We start from the raw sequence: 18820 nt of genomic DNA, 5'->3' as shown, positions 1-18820 counted from the left end.
TTTTTGCGGATGACACCAAGATTTCCAACAGAGTGGACGGGTGTGGAAAACACGAAAAAAGATCTGAAGAAGCTAGAAGAATGGTCTAACGTTTGGCAATTAAAATTCAATGCGAAGAAATGCAAAGTGATGCACTTAGGGAGTAGAAATCCAAGGGAGACGTATGTGTTAGGCGGGGAGAGTCTGATAGGCACGGACGGGGAGAGGGATCTTGGGGTGATAGTATCTGAGGACCTGAAGGCGACGAAACAGTGCGACAAGGCGGTGGCAGTAGCTAGAAGATTGCTAGGCTGTATAGAGAGAGGAGTGACCAGCAGAAGAAAGGAGGTTTTAATGCCCCTGTATAAGACGTTGGTGAGGCCCCACCTGGAGTATTGTGTTCAGTTTTGGAGGCCGTATCTTGCGAAGGATGTTAAAAAAAATGGAAGCGGTGCAAAGAAAAGCTACGAGGATGGTATGGGATTTACGTTCCAAGACGTATGAAGAGAGGCTTGCTGACCTGAACATGTACACCCTGGAGGAAAGGAGGAACAGGGGTGATATAATACAGACGTTCAAATATTTGAAAGGTATTAATCCGCAAACGAATTTTTTCCGGAGATGGGAAGGCGGTAGAACGAGAGGACATGAAATGAGATTGAAGGGAGGCAGACTCAGGAAAGATATCAGGAAGTATTTTTTCACGGAGAGGGTGGTGGACGCTTGGAATGCCCTCCCGCGGGAGGTGGTGGAGATGAAAACGGTAATGGAGTTCAAACATGCGTGGGATATGCATAGAGGAATCCTGTGCAGAAGGAATGGATCCTCAGAAGCTTAGCTGAAATTGGGTGGCGGAGCAGTTGGGGGGAAGAGGGGGTGGTGGTTGGGAGGCGAGGATAGGGGAGGGCAGACTTATATGGTCTGTGCCCTGAAAAGGACAGGTACAAATTCAAGGTAAGATATACACATATGAGTTTGTCTTGGGCAGACTGGATGGACCATGCAGGTCTTTTTCTGCCGTCATCTACTATGTTACTATGTTACTATGTAAAAAGTTTTTTTCTTTGGAGGTTTAAGAAGCCATTGTGTTAAAGTCAGTCTGTTTTGAAATCCAGGACTATGAGTTTTGAGTGGCTGCCCTCTGTTCTAGCTGTTATATCAAACTTTCCCCATTTGTGAGCACCAGATCCAGAGTCGCTCCTTCCATCCTTGGATCCATCACTTTTTGTCTGAGCAGAGCACTTTGAAGGACATCCACTATCTCTGAGGCATCGGAATCCTCCCTGTTCTGTGAAATTTGAACCCGCCTGGCCAGGATGAACAGATGGATGTAGAAATGTTAACGGAAATTAGGAAGGCTAACAAACTGGGCAACACAATAATAATGGGTGATTTCAATTACTGAGTTCAAAAAACCGGAAAAGGTAGAATATATTATCAAACTAAATCTCTTTCTACCACAACTACAAATTGTAAGCAAGCAACACAGGCCAATTCTAAACAACTCACGAAATGTGGAGAAAAAAAGACATCAGGTATAACAGACCACCTCTTTGTCAAAGGACAAGCCTTTTGTATAACGAGGGGACCGTATCAATCACGTGTCTTTAAAAAAACTCCACACTGTTGGTTGTAATTTCTAACTTGCCACTGCGTGTCTTGTCAACACTTGTATAGGAGATTCAAACCACAAATTCTAAATGCAAAAAAAGAAGAAAAACTTGGAAAGAGTACTTATCTTCACCGGAGAATTATCTTGCCTAATAACTCCAGCTTCGCTTTCAACGTACTCCACATCTCATGTACCGAAATCCCGACAGGGTTGCCCTGTTTCGCTAAATATAAGCTGCTTCAGGGGAATTTTTAAGAAATCCAAGTTTAGATGTCTCGCCGTCTCCCTTAATCTCTGGCACAAAACATGGCGGACGGTCTCTTCGCTTTCACCGTCTGTTTTTATACTCGGCGTCTGACGTCACTCCAAAGCACTCCAATCAAAGAAACGCTTTCCATTCCAGCGCTACATTCAAACCTCTGGGTATGACAGTCTTAAGTTCAAAAATCCATCGTTGTTCTCTTTGGCGTAGAAGCCGTCTAATATCCCCTCTTCTTTCAGAAACTCTCATCTGTTCCAGTACGATACATCGCAACTCTGAAAATCTATGTTGGAATTGTATACAATGTGAGACCATAGGCTCATATGTCTTCTCTGATTGAATACAATGTCTATGCTCAATTAATCGAGTTTTTAAAGGCCGGGACGTCTGTCCCACATAACATAATGCGCAAGGGCATAATTACCCCATTATTGACTACGTAAATGTAACATCGGGGCATGCTAGGGAGGTAAAGTTCCTTGACGAAATCAAGGACTGCTTTATGGAGCAGCTGGTACAGGAACCAACAAGAGAAGGAAAAATTCTAGACCTAGTCCTGGTGCGATAATGTTGATGGGGCCACTTGATAACAGTAATCATAATAAGATCCAATATGTTAGCGTTGAACTTTCAAAAAGAAGACTATGATAAAATGAGAAGAACGGTGAAAAAAAAAACTTTGAGAAGTGGCTGTGAGGGTCAAAAATTTACATCAGGCATGGATGCTGTTCAAAAATACCATCCTGGAAGCCCAGGCCAAATATATTTCGCGTATTAAAAAAGGAGGGAGGAAGACCAAACGACAGCCGGCATGGTTAAAAAGTGAGGTGAAGGGAAGCTATTAGAGCTAAAAGAAAATCCTTCAAAAAATGGATGAAGGAACCAACTGAAAATAAAAAGAAACAGCATAAGGAATGTCAAGTCAAATGCAAAAGTGCTGATAAGGAAGGCAAAGAGGGACTTTTAAAAAAAGATAGCGTTGGAGGCAAAAACAAATAGTAAAATTATTTTAAGGTATATTAAAAGCAAGAAGCCAGCAAAAGAATTGGTTGGACCGCTAGATGACCAAGGGATAAAAGGGGCAATCAAGGAAGACAAAGCCATAACAGAGAGATTAAATGAATTCTTTGCTTCAGTCTTCACCGAGGAAGATTTGGGAGTGATACCGGTGCCAGAAATGGTATTCAAAGCTGAGTCGGACAAACTGAATGAAATCTCTATAAACCTAGAGGATGTAATGGGGCAGTTTGATAAAGAGTAGCAAATCTCCTGGACTGGATGGTATTCATCCTAGATTGTAAGCTCTTTGAGCAGGGACTGTCTTTCTTCTATGTTTGTACAGTGCTGCGTACGCTTTGTAGCACTATAGAAATGCTAAATAGTAGTAGTAGTGTACTGATAGAATTTAAAAATGAACTTGTGGAACTATTGTTAGTAATATGTAATTTATCTTTAAAATCGAGTGTGGTATCGGAAGATTAGAGGGTAGCCCATGTAACGCCGATATTTAAAAAAGGTTCTAGAGGGGATCCAGGAAATTATAGACCGGTGAGCCTGACGTCAGTGCCAGGCAAAATGGTAGAGACTATTATAAAGAACAAAATTACAGAACATATTCAAAAGCATGGATTAATAAGACAAAGCCAACATGGATTTAGTGAAGGGAAATCTTGCCTCACCAATCTATTACATTTCTTTGAAGGGGTGAAAAAACATGTGGATAAAGGTGAGCTGGTTGATATTGTGTATCTGGATTTTCAGAAGGCGTTTGACAAAGTACCTCATGAAAGACTCCAGAGGAAATTGGAGAGTCATGGGATAGGAGGTAGTGTTCTATTGTGGATTAAAAACTGGTTAAAAGATAGAAAGCAGAGAGTAGGGTTAAATGGTCAGTATTCTCAATGGAGAAGGATAGTTACTGGGGTTCCCCAGGGGTCTGTGCTGGGACCGCTGCTTTTTAACATATTTATAAATGACCTAGAGATGGGAGTAACTAGTGAGGTAATTAAATTTGCTGATGACACAAAGTTATTCAAAGACATTAAATTGCGGGAGGATTATGAAAAATTACAAGAGGACCTTATGAGACTGGGAGACTGGGCGTCTAAATGGCAGATGACGTTTAATGTGAGCAAGTGCAAAGTGATGCATGTGGGAAAGAGGAACCCGAATTATAGCTTTGTCATGCAAGGTTCCACGTTAGGAGTCACAGACCAAGAAAGGGATCTAGGTGTGGTCGTAGATGATACGTTGAAACCTTCTGCTCAGTGTGCTGCTGCGGCTAAGAAAGCAAATAGAAAGGTATTATTAGGAAAGGAATGGAAAACAAAAATAAGGATGTTATAATGCCTTTGTATCGCTCCATGGTGAGACCGCACCTCGAATATTGTGTTCAATTCTGGTCGCCGCATCTCAAAAAAGATATAGTGGAATTAGAAAAGGTGCAGAGAAGGGCGATAAAAATGATTAAGGGGATGGGATGACTTCCCTATGAAGACAGACTGAAGCATCTATTGCTCTTCAGCTTGGAGAAAAGATGGCTGAGGGGAGATATGATAGAGGTCTATAAAATAATGAATGGAGTGGAACAGTTAGACATGAATCATTTGTTTACGCTTTCCAAAAATACTAGGACTAGGGGGCATGCGCTGAAGCTACAAAGTAGTAAATTTAATACGAATTGGAGAAAATGTTTCTTCACTCAGTGTGTAATTAAAATCTGGAATTCGTTGCCAGAGAATGTGGTAAAGGCAGTTAGCTTTGCGGGGTATAAAAAAGATCTGGCCAGCTTCATAAAGGAAACATTCATAAACTATTATTGAATTGACTTGGGGGAAAATCCAGTGCTTATTTAAGGGATAAGCAGCATAAAATGTATTGAATTTTTTGGGGATCTTGCCAGGTATTTGTGACCTGGACTGGCCACTGTTGGAAACAGGATGCTGGGATTGAAGGACCTTTGATCTGTCCCAGTGTGGCAATACTTATATGTACTTATGTAAGAAAAACCTACAGGTTAAACATAAGGGTAAGAGATGATGTAGCAGCGGCCTTGTTTTATTTATCACTGAGCAGCTGTAAGTACAAAGAATCCTTGGTACCACAGAAGTTAATAATGCTAAAATTTCTATGTATAGGGTACTGCGGTGGCTGCATTTATAAGATGTTCCTGATGATGCCTTAATGAAATGGTGACGCACTGTAGAGCAAGGCAGCGCATATAACCTAATAAATACTCACTGCAGAATGGATAAGTACAGAGTAATACAGAATACTGTTATATAAAAAGATAAAAAGAAATAAAAATTGAGTGAAATTGGAAGGTTTTTTTTTTTAGGACTGGTTAAGAAATTTGCCCAGTCATTAGTCCAAAGTTATACTGAGATGTCTCTGGAGCAGTGGCGTAGCCAGACCTGACATTTTGGGTGGGCCCAGAGCCAATATGGGTGGGCACTATGTACATAAGTATGGGTAGTATTTCTCGGGATACTAGAAAATAATGCCTTAGAATGTACTTGATGATGGATTTCTAATTATTCTGCTCAACAGTTGCCCTACATCAACATAAACCACTTAATGGAAAAACAATATTTTAAATATTAGTTACATTATGCCATATCTTAAACGTGACCAAACATAAGTCCACCATAGTAACATAAGTGCTCTGAAAATGAGCCCCTAAGTTGCAAATCTTAACACCAATTCTGAACACAAATACCAACAACAGTACCTATACACAACAGCAATACGCATCCCATAGTAAAAGCCAGACTCAGAGATCCCCACACAAACCACATAGTAACATAGTAGATGACAGCAGAAAAAGACCTGCACGGTCCATCCAGTCTGCTCAACAAGATAACTCATATGTGCCACTTTTAGTGTATACCTTACCTTGATTTATACCTGTCTTTTTCAGGGCACAGACCGTATAAGCCTGCCCAGCACTATCCCCGCCCCCCAACCACCAGCCCTGCCTCCCACCACCGGCTCTGGCACAGACTGTATAAGTCTGCCCAGCAGCTCCCTCTTCAGGACAGCAACTCCCTGACCAACACTGGCTCCAAAATCAGGAATTGTTGCACAGGCAGTGAAATTAACCTGGGAACGGACTGTGACAATAGAAAGGTTGTATATTAAGTTCTGTGATCACTATTAACATAAACTAGTCTTAAATAAACAGAAAACCGCTGCTTGCTGATTTATGGGTGGCTCTCCCATCCCAACCATTCCCCTTCACCTCTTAGGTACTATTATTCAACCTGTTGATTCCTTCCATTACCTTGGCTTTATTCTTGATTCTCACCTGACACTTAACCCCCAGATTGTAAGATGGCCGACGGGAAGATGGCTGTGGAATAGCTAGCGCCATCAAAAGCCAAGAATAATGGACCATAATCAGCCATAATTCAACAAAAAAAAATGTGACTGGATTTTGACCCGATCTGTCAAAAGCTCATTGTGAGCAGTTTGCTGAGCACCTCTCGAAGACTTCTGCTTACTTAATTGCTTTGAGCCGGAGCATACCGTGGTCTAACAGGCCTAGCATACGTGAGTGCCCACTGCCTCTACTTCGCTGTTATTGCCCATCCTGGCAAAATTGAATGGCGAAATTTACCGAGACTGCCTCGTTTTGCCATACTTTCTTTAAACTTCAATTATACCAAACCATTACTCACCTCGATATGGCTACGCAATCGATTCTTATTTAGCAGTCTGCACTTGCCACTGTTTTAGCTGCTGTTGACGGTTGTTCGGATTGGGATGCCTGACTGACATTGATTCTCTTCCTCGGTATGCCCCGGATTGACTTTGCTGCCCCGTCACTACTGCACTGCTAGATTTCGTCTTGATTGGCGGACCACGTTCCGCTCGCTGTGGATGATAGCTAGCGGATGTAAAGCTAAGCGGATGTAAAGCAGTGTGTGTACTGCTTTCTCGCCGCGATGCTGGAAGGATAGAAGAGCTGCTCTTTCCTGTCGACTGCGGGGATAAAGGCTGGCTGTGCACTGATTGGAGGAGCAAGGAGAACTGGGTGGGCCTAAGCTGAGATTGGCACCCGTAGCTACGCCCCTGCACTGGAGCCTTTGAAATGCTTTTTTTTTTTTTTATTTTGGCTTATTTTCAGTTACTTGCAAAGTTCTTTGGTATCATATATAGAACTCCCTCCTACATGCAGGTACTTTCTATGTCCCTAGAGATCTCAGACAATCTAAGGACCCCTTTTACCAAGTTGCGGCAAAAGGGGGCCTGTGCTGGCGTCAGCACGTGTTTTTCACGCGCGCTGAGTTCCCCTTTTACTGCAGAGTGTAAAAGGGAAGTCTGTTTCCTGCAGGAAATAGCCATGCGGCCAGTAAAGCACTTGCCACGCAGCCATTTAAGGGGGGAGCCCTTACTGCCACTCATTCAGGTGGTGTTAAGGGTTCCTGCGCTAGCCTGCCAGATATGACGGCATGCTAGAGGTGGGAAGTACTGCTGGACTGCTGCAGTAGCCTGGCAGTACTTCCTGTTAAGTGAGAGGTAAGCCCATGTTGTGAGCGGTACCCCCACTTAGTAAAAGGGGCCCTAAGTTTTTGTACCTGGGGTAATGGAGGGTTAAGTAACTTGTCCAGGGTCACAAAGAGTTGCAGTGGTCACCTGGATCAAGACTTGCAGCACTAACCATTAGGCTACTTGTCCCCCTGCCATGGATACCTGCATCAGCCCCCTTGGTTGTCTAGAATCCCCCCCCCCCCCCATACACACACACTTCCGCAGTTCAAAAGATTTCCCTGGTGGTCAAGTGGCCCACCCCCTTCCTCCCTTAGACAAACTCCTTTCTTCACATAAAAACATTAAATCCCTGGTGCCTAGTGGAACCCTCCTACACTCCCAACCCTTAACCCCTCCCCTAAACCACCCAAACCCATGTGATGTACCTAACAGGAGAGGCAGGAGCAATGCCCACTCACTCCAGCCTCCAGTGCTGCCATCTTGAAAAATGGCACAGCCCTGCCCTGCCCTAAACAGCTGAGCCTGCTGCTGGTTTAAACCCACTCCCACTCCCTCTCTCTCCTCCACCTTTTCCAGCATGGCAATGTATGGGTCCTACCTGTAAGAGTGTTGACTACTTTCCTATCAGAACACTGCAGTTCTTTTCCTTTTCTATTAATTTATTATTGCTGTTTCAGATTGTAAACCGCCTAGGTCTACATGCTAGTTAAGGTGGTATATCAAGTTACTGTAAATAAATAAATAATATATAAGGGATGTGGAAGGGTGCCACTAAACCCCAGGGATTCATTTTTTTTTATTTGAGAAAAGGGGTTTGGGTCAGGAGGGAGGTGGGCTTCTATAAAGGATTGTAGGTTTGGGATGTTTTATTTTTGTTTATAAATGGCATGCACTGACAGGAGGATAACATTCACCAATGAACTGCAGATTACCGCCATGATTTTAATATGGCAGTAATTTGCATGGTCTTTGAATACTGCATCCCGTGGCCTTCCCGCAGCAGAACCTTTGTGGTAGAGCTACGGCTTGCTGCCTCTGCCCCTAAATGAGGAGGCAATTGAGAGAGGAATACACTTAAATAGTTAAGTCTCACTGAATATCTGGTTACTACTACTACTTAACATTTCTAAAGCGCTACTAGGGTTACGCAGCGCTGTACAGTTTAACATAGAAGGACAGTCCCTGCTCAAGGAGCTTACAATCTAAAGGACAATTGTACAGTCAGTCAAATAGAGGCAGTCAAATTGGGGCAGTCTAGATTTCCTGAATAGGTATAAAGGCTAGGTGCCGAAGGCAACATTGAAGAGGTGGGCTTGGAGCAAGGATTTGAAGATGGGTAGGGAGGGGGCTTGGCGCAAGGGCTCAGGAAGTTTATTCCAAGCATAGGGTGAGGCGAGGCAGAAAGGGCGGAGCCTGGAGTTGGCGGTGGTGGAGAAGGGTACTGAGAGGAGGGATTTGTCCTGTGAGCGGAGGTTTCAGGTGGGAATGTAAGGGGAGATGAGGGTAGAGAGCTAATGAGGGGCTGCAGACTGAGTGCATTTGTAGGTAAGAAGGAGAAGCTTGAACTGTATGCGGTATCTGATCAGAAGCCAGTGAAGTGACTTGAGGAGAGGGGTGATATTAGCATATCGGTCCAGGCAGAATATAAGACGTGCATCAGAGTTCTGAACGGATTGAAAGGGGGGATAGATGGTTAAGTGGGAGGCCACTGAGGAGTAGGTTGCAGTAGTCAAGGCGAGAGGTAATGAGAGAGTGGATAAGAGTTCGGGTGGTGTGCTCAGAGAGGAAAGGGTGAATTTTGCTGATGTTAAAGAGAAAGAAGTGACAGGTCTTGGCTATCTGCTGGATATTCGCAGAGAAGGAGAGGGAGGAGTCGAAGATAACACCGAGGTTGCGGGCAGATGAGACGGGGAGGATGAGGGTGTTATCGACTGAGATAGAGAGTGGGGGAAGAGGAGAAGTGGGTTTAGGTGGAAAGACGATAAGCTTGGTCTTGGCCATGTTCAGTTTCAGGTGGCGGTTGGATATCCAGGCAGCAATGTCAGATAAGCAGGCCGATACTTTGGTCTGGGTTTCCGCAGTGATGTCTGGTGTGGAGAGATAAAGCTGGGTGTCGTCAGCATAAAGATGATATTGGAAACCATGAGATGAGATCAGCTCGCCCAGGGAAGAGGTGTAGATTGAAAAAAGAAGGGGTCAAAGGACAGATCCCTGGGGAACTCCAACAGAGCAGGATGGGGGTGGAGGAAGATCCATGAGAATGTACTCTGAAGGTATGGTGGGAGAGATAAGAGGAGATTATAATGTAACAGAGAGAGGGAACCAAGTACAAAAAAGAGACCAAGCAAAAAAACAGCACAAAGGGCCTTTAAAAACAAAAAGGAACACAGTTTTTTCATTAAAAAAATCTTTTAGTAGTGAACTTTGATTGAAGAGAGACCCGACACGGGTCGTGTTTCGGTGCTACCGCACCTGCGTCAGGGGTCTGCATTAAACATATTACAATAAACAATCAACAAATATATAAATAAAAACATGTAGATAGGAACCCATACCTTAACCTACCCTGCTTAGACTCTCCAGCCTCCTTACAATATCGAATTGAAGTAGTAATATGAAGTCGTAATATGTTTTGCCCTTGGCATTATGCTTCTGAATTTCGTTATAAGGGTGCTTATGACCATCTCAGTGCTGTGTTGTGGTCTGAAACCTGATTGGGAGTTCTGAAGGATTGACAATTTTGTCAGATATTCTGTTAGTTGTTGTGTTACAATACCCTCCATCGTTTTGGTCAATAGTGGTATTGAGGCCACTGGTCTGTAGTTCATTATATCATGGATCTTGCTGGTTGCGTTTTTGGGGATAGGTGTGAGTGCTATGTCGCCTTTGTTTGTTGGGAAATGGCCTAGTTCAAACATGTATGTGATTTGTTTGGTGTAGTACTCGGTGAACCAGTCCAGTGGATTCTTCAGCATGTAGTTGGGGCAGTTGTCTAGTAGGCAGTATGTAGGAGCATATTTTGTCAGTAGTGACTTTAATGTGTTTAGCTGGGGTGGTGTGAAAGTGGTCCATATTCTGTCTGCCACAGTGTGGTCGTCATTTGTTTCACAGTCTTGTAGATTTGTTTGAGGTTTTACAAAGTTGGATCTTGTATTAGCTATTTTGTTCTTGAAGTGCTGTGCAAGCTCATCTGCGGAAGGTGGTATTTCAGTTGTCGCATGTATATTCTGGGTTTTCAGTAGCTTGTTCATGAGCTCGAACATTTTTTTTCTGTTTTTCTCTTTGGGGTTCGTGTATGTGCTGTAGTGTTCTTCTTTTGCTTTCTTTATGCTGTTTGAGTATGTTCTTATTGCTTTTCTCCATATGGTTTTGTTGTGTTTTGTTTTTGGCCTATGCTTTCTCAAATTTCCTGCATAGTTTTTTTCATGTGTAGTAGGTTGTCATTAAACCATGGTCATGGTTGTTTTTTGTTTTGGTTTTGAGTGGTGCTATTTTGTTCAGTGTGTTTTCACTTGCTTCGTCCCAGTTTCTCATGATGTGTATTTCTTTGGGTAATAATTTGTTTTGTAAATGAATTTATCGTTGTTGTCCAGAAGGTATTGTTATCCACTTTCCCTCTGGCTGTGAATGTGTGTGGAGTTCTGGGTTCTCTTTTCTTGCCATTTTCTTTCCATTGCAGTGTGACAGTGAGTTTGATCTGACCATGGTACCTCTTCCCACTTGTGGTTTGTTAGTTTGTGATTGTTTTGTGTTGAGAGTCTGTGGGCTAGTATGTCTAATAGGTGACCTTTTTTGTGCGATGAGTCAACTTTTGCAGTTATGAAATTCCATTGGTTTAAGAAGCTCATTAGGGTTCTGGTGTTTGTATTGCTTTCGTTTTCTCTAGGTGCAGGTTTATGTCTCCCATAAGTAGGACATTGGGGTGGTTGGTGCAGACGTTTGATATGAAGTCCATAAAGTCATCTTGGGCATTTGTCCAGTTTCCTGGGGGGAGGGGGGCGGTAGCATAGTATTGATGCATAGTTGGTCGGTTAGTGTTTGTTAGTGGTTTTGCATGCAGAGGATGCATGTTTAGTGATTGGTTCTACTATGAAAAGGATTTGTATATGATTGCTACGCCTCTTCCCCTCTTTTTTGTTCTGTTGATATGTATTATTTTGTATCCTGGTTGGCAGAGGTCTAGTATTGCATGGTCATCTTCGAGGTGTAGCCATGTTTCTGTTATGAGTAGTAGTACTAGTTGTTTTGTGTCTATTCAGTATCTTAGTAGTGCTGTCTTGTTTACTGCCGATCTCGCGTTTATGCAGCCTATGGGTATCTGGGCATACATGTTGTATTTAGTGTTGTTTGTTTTCACAGTTTGTAGTTGTCTGAGTTGTTTGTCTGTTTTGATATTGTGGCGGGGGGGGGGGGGGGGGGTTGGGTGTAGTTTGTGTTTGGTTAGTACATAAGTATTGCCATACTGGGAAAGACCAAAGGTCCATCAAGCCCAGCATCCTATTTCCAACAGTGGCCAATCCAGGTCAGAAATACCTGGCAAGATCCCAAAAATGTACAAAACATTTTATACTGCTTATCCCAGAAATAGTGGATTTTCCCCAGTCCATTTAATAACGGTCTATGGACTTCTTTAGGAAGCTGTCCAAACCTTTTTAAAACTCTGCTAAGCTAACCGCCTTTACCACATTCTCTGGCAACGAATTCCAGAGTTTAATTACACATTGAGTGAAGAAACATTTTCGCTGATTCGTTTTAAATTTACTACATTGTAGCTTCATCGCATGCCCCCTAGTCCTAGTATTTTTTGAAAGCGTGAACAGACGCTTCACATCTACCCGTTCAACTCCACTCATTATTTTATAGACCTCTATCATATCTCCCCTCAGCCGCCTTTTCTCCAAGCTGAAGAGCCCTAGCCGCTTTAGCCTTTCCTCATAGGGAAGTCATCCTATTCACTTTATCATTTTCGTCACCCTTCTCTGCACCTTTTCTAATTCCACTATATCTTTTTTGAGATGCGGCGACCAAAATTGAACACAATATTCGAGGTGCGGTCGCACCATGGAGCGATACAAAGGCATTATAACATCCTCATTTTTGTTTTCCATTCCTTTCCTAATAATACCTAACATTCTATTTGCTTTCTTAGCCGCAGCAGCACACTGAGCAGAGGGTTTCAACGTATCATCAACGACGACACCTAGATCCCTTTCTTGGTCCGTGACTCCTAACGTGGAACCTTGCATGATGTAGCTATAATTCGGGTTCCTCTTTCCCACATGTATCACTTTGCACTTGCTCACATTAAACTTCATCTGCCATTTAGACGCCCAGTCTCCCAGTCTCGTAAGGTCCTCTTGTAATTTTTCACAATCCCCCGCAATTTAACAATTTTGAATAACTTTCAGGCTTATTTTCGAAAAGAGATTGCCGGCCATCTTCCGACACAAATCGGGAGATGGCCGGTCATCTCCTAAAACTGGCCAAATCGGTATAATCGAAAGCCGATTTTTGGACACACTCGCCAGCATTCCGTCGCGGAGGCGGCCAAACTTCAAGGGGGCGTGTCGGCAGGGTAGCAAAGGCGGGAAGTGGGCGTGCTCACGAGATGGCTGGCTTCAGCTGATAATGAAAAAAAGAAAACCGGCGATGACGAGCATTTGGCCGGTTTTACTTGGTCTATTTATTTTCACGACCAAGTCTCAAAAAGGTGCCCAAACTGACCAGATGACCACTGGAAGGAATCGGGGATACCCCTTCAGGTCTCTCTCAGCCAATCACAGCGCATTTAGCTCTCTGTGAGTGGCTGAGAGAGACCTGGAGGGGCATAATCAAAAGGGAGGGACATCCAAGTAAGTGGAGCTGTGGCCAAGTGGTTACAGCACTAGTCTTGTAATGCAGAGGTCCCCAGTTCAAATCCCACTGTTACTACTAAAAAAGCTGTGAGCAAAAGCAGTTTTGATTTCCCTGTTCGGGGAGAAAGACGGCCATCAAGAGAACAATGGCCATTAAGGGACTTTTTTTAATTTGTATGAAGTCTTTATTGAACATTTCTTTTTTTTTTTTTTTTTTTAGAAATAAAATTTTAAACATGTAATAAAACTAGTAAATTTCAACAATTTATCGACCTCAATTTTAAGAAAATCAAAACAAGATGTAAGATTACTTAATTAATCTAAAGGAAATTATCAACGTGTTAATGTCTTTATCCATGAAGCACTTGCCCCGGGCACTTCTCTCACAAGCTGTTAAACAGTATAGATATGGGACTATACCACCACCTGAACTTCCTCTCTACTAAGCAAGAACTCCTCTAATTGCTTGGGGTCAAAAAACTGAAATTGTTTAGACTGAAATATAATTCTACACACACAGGGAAATTTCAATAGGAAACTAGCTCCTATCGCCACAGTTCTAGGGCGCAGGGTCAAAAAGGCTTTGCGCCTCTGTTGAGTCTCTCTTGATAGATCCGGGAATATCCTTATTTTTGATCCCAAAAACATAGAATTTAAATGTCTCAAAGAAAGTCTCAAAACTGCATCCCTATCCATCTCCAATGCGAAAGAGACTAATAAAGTTGCTCTTTTAGTAATAACCTCCAAAGAGGACTCCAAGAAGGATGTCAGATTCATCGCTTCTCCACCTTGAGGAAACTTTGATTCAATCTGCAAGTAATAAGCTCTAGTTATAGGTGGTAGTGAGGTTTCTGACATGCCTAATATTTCAATAAGGTATTTCTTAACCATTTGTACCGGAGTAACCAATGGTGAACTTGGAAAATTTATTAGTCTCAGATTTAAACGCTTAGACTGGTTTTCAAGATATTCCAACCGCCTTTGAGTAAAATTCTTATCCTTTATCAAAGTTTGTCCCACAAGTTCCATTTTTTGAGTTCTTTCCGTAAGAGATTTTACTGCGGTAGTTTGAAATTCAGTCAATTGCATTTGGGATAGAGCAGTTTCTGATAAAGTTTTAATAGTCTCAGCATTTTTACTAATTGCAGCTTGTAGGGAGGTATGGGCAGTGAAAGTCAAGTCCCATAGTGACTCAAGCGTCACTACGGCTGGTTTTTTGATTTTCTCCAGATTCAAATCGGGAAGGGGTGCTTTGGCAGCATTTTCCAAAATACTCACAGTCTGTAACGACAACGTGGAAGCAGGAATCACCTCTGATACTTTCAGGCTGCCAGCACTTTGTTCTCCCTCAATCTGCCGCCGGCTCCCTCCCTGCTCGATCTGTAAGCCACTTCGGATCAGGTCGTCAGGACTCAGCAGCAGACAACCACTTCCCGGTTGTGGAGGAGCCGCACGTTCGACGGGGCTAAGGGAAGCCCCGTCTATACTGTCGGCCGACGTCAATACGTTAGCCTCAGCTCCAGGAGTAGAAGTTTGTCCGGGACCTGGCGCGATTCCAAAATCCTCCATTTTTGCCTGATGAAGTTGGCTTGACCCGCCAGGGAGAGAGGGAATCTCCCTGACTTTACCTCTCCTTTTCCCCATCTCAAGGGTCAGGTAAGGAGCGAACTTGTTCGGCGTTTACGGAGAAGAGTGGGTCGCGTCTAGCTGTGCTTCTCACACAGCCGCCATCTTGAATCTTTATTGAACATTTCTCAAAACAGTATCACAAAATACAGCCCTCCAGAACAAGTAAGTCATAGGATAACTGATCAGCAAGATCTAAACATCCAGAAGTACCAGTGCACTATGAATGCTGGCCCCTCCCAAGGCCAAATGCCTTGGATTTGACCGGGTTTGAGATGGCTGGTTCCAGTTTCCATTATCGCTGAAAAACGAAGTTGGCCATCTCAAACCCGGCGATCTATGGCATTTGGCCGGCCACAACCGTATTATCGAAACAAAAGATGGCCGGCCATCTTTTTCAATAATACGGTTCCGGACAGCTCTTTGCAGCGCCGCCAAAATAGATGGCCAGCCATCTATTTGGCTGGCGCCGTTCGATTATGCCCCTCTTTGTGTCATCAGCAAATTTAATTACCTCACTAGTTACTCCCATCTCTAGGTCATTTATAAATATGTTAAAAAGCAGCGGTCCCAGCACAGACCCCTGGGGAACCCCACTAACTACCCTTCTCCATTGAGAATACTGACCATTTAACCCTACTCTCTGTTTTCTATCTTTTAACCAGTTTTTAATCCACAATAGAACACTACCTCCTATCCCATGACTCTCCAATTTCCTCTGGAGTCTTTCATGAGGTACTGTGTCAAATGCCTTCTGAAAATCCAGATACACAATATCAACCGGCTCACCTTTATCCACATGTTTGTTCACCCCGTCAAAGAAATGTAGTAGATTGGTGAGGCAAGATTTCCCTTCACTAAATCCATATTGACAATTTGTCTCATTAATCCATGCTTTTGAATATGCTCTGTAATTTTGTTCTTAATAATAGTCTCTACCATTTTGCCCGGCACCGACGTCAGACTGACCGGTCTATAATTTCCTGGATCTCCTCTGAAACCTTTTAAAAAAAATCGGCGTTACATTGGCCACCCTCCAATCTTCCGGTACCATGCTCAATTTTAAGGATAAATTACATATTTCTAACAATAGCTCCACAAGCTCATATTTCAGTTCTATCAGTACTCTGGGATGAATACCATCCGGTCCAGGAGATTTGTTACTCTTTAGTTTGTAGAACTGCCCCATTACATCCTCCAGGTTTACAGTGAATTCATCACGTTTCTCCGACTCGTCAGCTTCGAATACCATTTCCGGCACCGGTATCCCACCCAAATCTTCCTCGGTGAAGACAGAAGCAAAGAATTCATTTAATCTCTCCGCTATGGCTTTGTCTTCCCTGATCGCCCCTTTTACTCCTCGGTCATCTAGCGGTCCAACCGATTCTTTTGCCGTCTTCCTGCTTTTAATATACTTTTAATATACCGGTTGTTTGTTTGGCCTCTGTGTTGTTGTTTGTGTTGTGGTTGGGCTCTTTCAATTGTATGAATGCTCATCTTCTTCCTGTGATGCATACTGGTATTTTGTTCCATTCTTTCAGTGTTGTTGCTGGTATTCCCAAAATCCACAGTGTTATTGTGTACTAGAGGACCCATGCTTTCATGTTTGCCATCTTGGGGTTCGCTTATGGCTCAGAAGTGTGTGCGTGTGCGTTCGGTTGAGTTTGTGTGGTTTTGTGGTAGTCTTTATTCATTTACATGGGTTTTGGGTGTGTCACTCTGTCATTTCATTTCCTGTGCGAGGGCTGGCTCATGGGTGAGGGTTTTATGCTGCAGTGTCCTGTGGGTCACATGTGGTGTACATAAGCATGATTATCCAGATAGCCCTAGTGTCTACGAGTGGAACTCTGGCTGGGTTGATATTTAAGGAGTTGCAAGTTGAACTATGTCTTAATTTCTACTATGTGAAGTGTGGAAGCATGATTGTCTGAATAGTCCAAGCATTTCACCTTCAGCAAGAGAGAAAACACTGCTGACACGGATGGCAGAACTATTTTCTGGTAAAAATGAGTGCAAAGTTAATGTATATTTGGAATGATTTCATTCAAATCCATCTAATGCGATGCATCTTTTTTCAGGGAATAATTCTTGATAAAGCCGCTGGGTGAAACATGACGCCATGTCGAATAAGATTCCCCGTTGAAAACATCTCCTCACATTAAGATAAGTGAACCAGATAATTTCATTCTTAAACCATTTAAATGTGATATTTAATTAGAAATATTGAAGAAACTCAAATTAATTTTGAGAAGTTGCAAAGTTTAGAAAATTGAAGACCACTGACGATAGGAGAGTGGCAGCCGAGAAAACAAACAGATCCACTTCTCCGTTTGACTGAGGTCTTCGAGAAAAACAATGTAAAATTATGTATCATACCTGATAATTTTCTTTCCATTAATCATAGCCGATCAATCCATAGACTGGTGGGTTGTGTCCATCTACCAGCAGGTGGAGATAGAGAGCAATCCTTTTGCCTCCCTATATGTGGTCATGTGTTGCCGGAAACTCCTCAGTATGTCGATATCAAAGCTCCATCCGCAGGACTCAGCACTTAGAGAATTACACCCACAACGGGACACTCTGCCCAGCTCACCACTGCCGAAACGGGGGAGGGGAATCAACCCAGCTCATCCCCACACAAGTGGGGGAGGGGTATCCGTCCAGCTCATCCCCGCGGAGTGGGGGAGGGACACCACACACACCGATGCAGGGGGATCTGGCTTATCCTGCTACCGCAACCGCGGGAGTAGCTGACTGACCCTAACACCGCCGAAGCGGGAGGGGTACAAAGCTGCCCTAGAGCCGCACGAAGCGGGAGGGAGCGCCGGCAGAATTTAGGTCTCAATCCAGCCCCGTAAAATGGAGGGGAGAGGAATGCAGCAGCTCACTGTAACACAAAATCGTCTCAACTCCTGAAGAATCCCATTGAAAAAACTTGAACACGAAGTCCTCCTGAACAGGAACTGAAGACTAAACTTGAACCTGAAATGCAACCAGAATATAAACAGTACAGATATCTGGGAGGGGCTATGGATTGATCGGCTATGATTAATGGAAAGAAAATTATCAGGTATGATACATAATTTTACCTTCCATGTCATCATGCCGATCAATCCATAGACTGGTGGGATGTACCGAAGCAGTACTCACCCAGGGCGGGACATAGAAATTCCTGACCGCAACACTGAAGCTCCAAACCGGGCCTCCGCCCGAGCAGCCACAGTCAAGCGGTAATGTCTGGAGAAGGTATGAGCCGATGTCCAAGTTGCCGCCCTACAAATCTCTTCCAAGGAGACGGACCCAGCCTCTGCCATCGAGGCCGCCTGTGCTCTAGTGGAGTGAGCCTTCAGCTGGATAGGCGGCACCTTCCCCGCGGCCACATAAGCCGCTGCAATGGTTTCCTTGACCCATCGTGCCACTGTAGGCTTGGCAGCCTGCAGACCCTCTCGAGGATCTGCGAACAGCACAAACAGATGATCCGACTTCCGGAAATCAGTGGTCACTTCCAAGTATCTGATGATGACTCGTCTCGCATCTAGATATTTGAGAGCAGAGTACTCCTCTGGGTAGTCCTCCCTACGAAAGGAGGGTAGACAGAGCTGCTGATTCACATGGAAGCGAGAAACAATCTTGGGCAGGAAGGAAGGCACTGTGCGAATAGACACTCCTGCCTTAGTGAACTGCAGAAAGGGCTCTCAACATGATAGCGCCTGGAGCTCGGAAACTCTTCTGGCTGAAGTGGTAGCCACCAAAAAGACTGCTTTCAACGTCAGGTCTTTCAGAGATGCCCTCGACAAGGGTTCACAAGGCGGCTTCTGCAAGGCTGTTAGCACCAGATTGAGATTCCACGCAGGTACCACTGAGTGCAGAGGAGGGCGCAGGTGATTAACTCCCTTGAGAAAACGCACCATATCTGGCTGCGAGGCCAGGGAAGCACCCTTCAGGTGACCCCTGAAGCAAGCAAGAGCCGCTACCTGGACCTTAAGGGAACTG

At 43.8% G+C, this 18820-nt stretch overlaps 1 protein-coding gene across 1 annotated transcript in view; it reads right to left on the bottom strand.

The window, feature by feature from the left end:
• LOC115464981 (erythroid membrane-associated protein-like) overlaps positions 1-18820 on the bottom strand; it is an 89202-nt gene that overhangs the window by 57702 nt on the left and 12680 nt on the right. The window lies entirely within an intron of this gene.

The sequence above is a fragment of the Microcaecilia unicolor genome, chromosome 3 (genome assembly GCF_901765095.1).
Source record: "Microcaecilia unicolor chromosome 3, aMicUni1.1, whole genome shotgun sequence".
Taxonomy (NCBI): Eukaryota; Metazoa; Chordata; class Amphibia; order Gymnophiona; family Siphonopidae; genus Microcaecilia; species Microcaecilia unicolor.
This window is presented reverse-complemented; position numbering and strand designations above follow the sequence as displayed.